The sequence below is a fragment of the Rhinoderma darwinii genome, chromosome 4 (genome assembly GCF_050947455.1).
Source record: "Rhinoderma darwinii isolate aRhiDar2 chromosome 4, aRhiDar2.hap1, whole genome shotgun sequence".
NCBI lineage: Eukaryota > Metazoa > Chordata > Amphibia > Anura > Rhinodermatidae > Rhinoderma > Rhinoderma darwinii.
Window position 1 is genome coordinate 309,798,761 of NC_134690.1, and position 5,806 is coordinate 309,804,566.

Genomic DNA, 5,806 nt, shown 5'->3' on the forward strand with positions numbered 1-5,806 from the left:
TCACTTCACTATGTGGGCTGCAATTTTATTTTCATCTCTGTATGTGTCGATTAACGACACATACAGAGATGGAATACGGCACATACATCCCCATAGAGAATGCGAACGGGAGCCGTTCCATTCACTATAGCGTACGCCGTCTGTGTGGGAGCGGCACATGCGCCGCTCCCACACAGTCCAAAAGGAAGGTCTTCCGCCGAGCGACATCCGGCGCCATTTTCATGTGGACCGGAAGTCGCGGCCGGACAGTAAGATGACTACTTCTGGTCGCGGCTTCCGTCCATATGTTCAGAAGCAAGGACTAGGAGCGGCGGCGGCAGGAGCAGGTAAGTTATGTTTGTGTATGTTCGTGTTATACTGAGTATTTACCACTGTATCTAATCCTCCTACACTGTACATTCGCTCAAAAAATGGCGACACACAGTGTAGGAGGTTTGAACATTCAACCCCCTCCTTTCTCCTGGCACTAGCTAAAGCGAGTGTGTCTTCTCCAATTTTGCAGCATAAAGCAATGAGGTTGCTTTACCACATGCCAATGCTGCAATTTTGGGAATTGCTCCCTCTAGTGACCAGCACATGGAAATGTTATAAATTAGAATCTAATTTATAATATTTCCTGACTTGTGAAAAAATGTTAAAAAATTAGAACAATGTTTAATCATTTATATACTAACAGTTTAACTAAAAAAAAATAAAATAATTTTTCTAGCGACACATTCCCTTTAAGCTAAAGAAATGCAGCTCGATCGGGTTGAGATCTGGTGACTCGGTCATTGCAGAATATTCCACTTTTTTGCCTTATATACTCCTGGGTTGCTTTCGCAGAATGTTTTGGGTCATTGTCCATCTGTCCTGTGAAGCGACGTCCAATCACCTGCTGCATGTGGTTGAATCTGAGCAGAAAGTAAATCCCTGAACACTTCAGAATTCATCCGGCCGCTTCTGTCTTCAGTCACATCATCAACAAACACTAGTGACCCAGTGCCAGGCAACCATGCATGCCCATGCCACCACACTGCCCCCGCCATGCCACCACATTGCTACCCATGCTATACTTGTGTTACACAGGATGTGGTGTGCTTTGGATCATGAGCCGTTCCGAGCCTTCTCCATACTTTCTTCCTCCCATCATTCTGGTGCAGGTTGATCTTAGTTTCATGCTGTTCCAGAACTGGGCGGCTTCTTTACTTGTTGTTTGGTAAAGTCTAATCTGGCCTTTCTGAGGCTGATTAATGGTTTTCACCTTGTGAATTCCCTGTATTTGCTCTCATGAAGTCTTCTCTTTATGGTGGACTTAGATACTGATCCACCTACTTCCAGGAGAGTGTTCGTCACTTGGGTAGATGTTGTGAAGGGGTTTTCTTCACCATGGAAAGGATTCTGCGATCATCCACCACTCTTGTTTTACGTGGACGTCCAGGCCTTTTGGAGTTCCTGAGATCACCAGTGCGCTCTTTTTTTTTTCTTCTTTTTTTTAAGAATATACCAAACTGTTGATTTGGCCACTCCTGACATTTCTGCTTCTCTCTGATGGATTTCTTCATTTTTTTTCAGCCTAGCGATGGTCGGTTTCACTTGCATTGAGAGCTCCTTTCACCTCATGTTGTGGGTTCACAGCAACAGCTTCCAAATGCAAATCCCACACCTGGAATCAACTCCAGACCCTTTACCTGCTTAATTGGTTATGGAATAACGAGGGAATAACCCATGCAGCCCATTAAATAGCCTATTGAGATAATTGTCCAATTACCTTTTGGTCCTTTGAAAAAGAGGCAGCTACATATTAAAGAGCTATAAGGGTATGTTCACACGGCCTATTTTGGGTATTTTTTCGGCCCGCATAACACATTGCCTTGTTGTGCCAATAAAGATTTTCTAGACCCGCTGTAAACCATTTTACCCGTAAGTCACAGGCTACAGCGGGGGTTCCCAACCAGTGGCTCATGAGCCACCTATTGCCTGCTGTATGGCTGACCATAGGAGTCCTTCGTAATGACCATGTGAATCGTCAATTTACATTGTTCCAGCAGAATGGGTGCTGGTCTCGGTGCAAGTCGCCTTAAAGAAGTGACCACATCTAATGCTTGGCGCGCTGGTCGTCACTTTTTTAGCGCCAGTGTCATTTTTATTATTTCTAGTTTTGGAAGTAAAGCAGTTTTAGTAATAAAATACCACAAAAAAACCCCGGACCCTCACATACCTTGACCCCAGAAGCTGAGACAATAGATGGGGCCGTATTTCTGGGCCAGGCGCATGAAATGTCGAGGAAGATCACTGCGCCCCAGATCCATCAGATTCCCGATGAAGGGCAGTGTTGCGGGACGCGGAGGGCGCTGGTTCTGGTCGAGTCCTGACAGGCGACACTTGGAGTGGGAACATCTTAAGTATAGAAAGAAGAGGACGACGAGGGCCGGCAGCAGCAGAGGGACCATAGTGAAGCTGAAGACTTAGGCCTCATGCACACGACCGTAGCCATGTGAATTTCGGGTCGGCCGGCTGCGGACTGTCAGCCACGAGCCGCCCGCAAATCGCGGGACATGCACATGGCCGCGGCCATTATTTTCAATGAGCCCGGACCGCAGAAGACAGCCGTAATAAGACAGGTCCGGCCTCCCGGGCCATGCACAGACCGTAAAAACTATGGTCGTGTGCATTGCCCCAGAAAAATGAATGGGGCCGCAATTGTCCCGTGGATTTTCGGGGGAATTGCGGCCGCAAAAGCACGTTCGTGTAGATGGGGCCTTAGGAGATGCTGGGTGTATATGTAGAGACAGGCGTAACCTTGAGGACAGGAAATATACAGAGGGAGGCATGGAGATTGATAGGAGAGGAGGCAGCGGACACAGGGTGAGCACTCAGTGTGGAGAAGACACATTTTATGCACAGCCATAAATTGAGTGGAGTTCCCCTTTAATAACCTCACCAGGTGGCAAGGCCCTGGCATGCTGGGAGTCGTAGTTTCACAACCGCTGGAGAGTCTCCGCTCTAGAGGATCACAAGTTTCAGGCTGCACATTCCCAGTACAGTGGAATCCTCAGCCTGGGATCACTGCAAGTCCAAATTACATTGGCGGCAAGATTTGGGGGCTCTGAACTCCTCTCTACAAGCAATCTACAAATTATATCACATCGCCTACAGGTCCTGTGCACTACATTGCCCAGGTGCTGTGCGGTTTATCTATAGGGTGGATGGGGCCCTTTAAATGATGGAGTTTCTATTCACAGCCCAAGATCCTGTGACCGTGACCTTCCCCTGTGTTTTATCGCTTCATCTAATGAATGACAGGACTGTACTGACCTTGGGCGCAGACGGAGGGTGAGCGGAGAATAAGTCAAGGAGAGATGAATGATGGATAAGACAAATGAAACGAGGCCTCCGTGTGTGTAATGTAATATGCAGTGTTTGTGTGTGTGTATACACATACACATACACACACATTATACATACACACATATATATATATATATATATATATATATATATATATATATATACAAACATATATATACATATATACACACACATATATATATATATATATATATATATTACATACACACACACATATACAGTGTATACACACACACACACATATACATATATAAGTATACATATATAAGTATATATATATATATACACACATACATATATATATATATATATATATATATATATATATACACAAATACACTACCGTTCGAAAGTTTAGGGTCACTTAGAAATTTCCTTATTTTTGAAAGAAAAGCAGTCTTTTTCAATGAAGATAACATTAAATTAATCAGAAATACACTCTATACATTGTTAATGTGGTAAATGACTATTCTACCTACAAACGTCGTGTTTTTAATGCAATATCTACATAGGTGTATAGAGGCCCATTTCCAGCAACCATCACTCCAGTGTTCTAATGGTACATTGTGTTTGCTAACTGTGTTAGAAGGCTAATGGATGATTAGAAAACACTTGAAAACCCTTGTGCAATTATGTTAGCACCGCTGTAAACAATTTTGCTGTTTAGAGGAGATATAAAACTAATCTTCCTTTGTGCTAGTTGAGAATCTGAAGCATTACATTTGTGGGTTCGATTAAACTCTCAAAATGGCTAGAAAAAGAGAACTTTCATGTGAAACTCGACAGTCTATTCTTGTTCTTAGAAATGAAGGCTATTCCATGCGAGAAATTGCCAAGAAACTGAAGATTTCCTACAACGGTGTGTACTACTCCCTTCACAGGACAGCACAAACAGGCTCTAACCAGAGTAGAAAGAGAAGTGGGAGGCCACGCTGCACAACTGAGCAACAAGACAAGTACATTAGAGTCTCTAGTTTGAGAAATAGACACCTCACAGGTCCTCAAATGGCAGCTTCATTAAATAGTACCCGCAAAACAAACGCCAGTGTGATGGTCTGGGGTTGCTTTGGTGCTGGTAAAGTGGGAGATTTGTACAAGGTAAAAGGGATTTTGAATAAGGAAGGCTATCACTCCATTTTGCAACGCCATGCCATACCCTGTGGACAGCGCTTGACTGGAGCCAATTTCATCCTACAACAGGACAATGACCCAAAGCACACCTCCAAATTATGCAAGAACTATTTAGGGAAGAAGCAGGCAGCTGGTATTCTATCTGTAATGGAGTGGCCAGCGCAGTCACCAGATCTCAACCCCATAGAGCTGTTGTGGGAGCAGCTTGACCGTATGGTACGCAAGAAGTGCCCATCAAGCCAATCCAACTTGTGGGAGGGACTTCTAGAAGCATGGGGTGAAATTTCTCTCAATTACCTCTGCAAATTAAGAGCTAGAATGCCAAAGGCCTGCAATGCTGTAATTGCTGCAAATGGAGCATTCTTTGACAAAAGCAAAGTTTGAAGGAGAAAATTGTTATTTCAAATAAAAATCATTATTTCTAACCTTTCTCAATGTCTTGACTATATTTTCTAGTCATTTTGCAACTCATTTGATAAATATAAGCGTGAGTTACCCCAAACTTTTGAACGGTAGTGTATACAAAAAAAGATAAGGCTACATGTCTATATTCTCCCAGTGATCTGCATGTGAGTGTAAAAGCCCTTTAGGCCTCTTTCACACCAAGTTTTTTTTTAACTGCGGTTTTTAATATACTTATATTACTTATATAGGTCAGGTCTCTATGCTCTATTTTCTCATGAGCTTCTCAGAGGGGGGTTACCAGGAACTAGGAAACCCCTCTAGGTCTATTCATGCTCAGGGCAGACCTTATGGGTGTGCGACCTGTGCCATTGCACAGGTCTCCATTCCCCTGCTTGTGTTTCAGAAGCACCCGGGCCTGGCGAATCAGCAGCTGCATTTCCGTCCGGTCGCTTCTTCGGTCAGTGGCGTCACTATCGTTGTAGCAGCCAAAGCGGCTACTAGCGGCAACACCGGGCATGAGGGTGCACGTGCCTCCCGCCTGGACGGCACCCCCATGTTATCTCCCTTCTCTTCTATCTACTAGGCCAGTGGTTCCCAACCAGGGTGCCGCGAGAACACTTCAAGGGTGCCGCAACATTCCTCTGAACCACGGCCATGCTTTCTCTCCTCCTCCTCACAGCGTGCAGTGCATGGGAGGAGAAGGGGATTTTTTGCAGCCTCTGTAGATGGCACCCCCCACCACACCTTCCTGTATATAGCACCCCTCCTTCCTGTACATAGCTCCACTGTAGCTCCCTGAAGGAGCGGAATCCCCCTGTGGCCGGGGATTATATGGATAGTGACATCAAGCTCTCCATCCAGGAACGGAAACCTCAGCCACAGGGGGATTCCGCTCCTTCAGGGAGCTATAGTGCCGCTA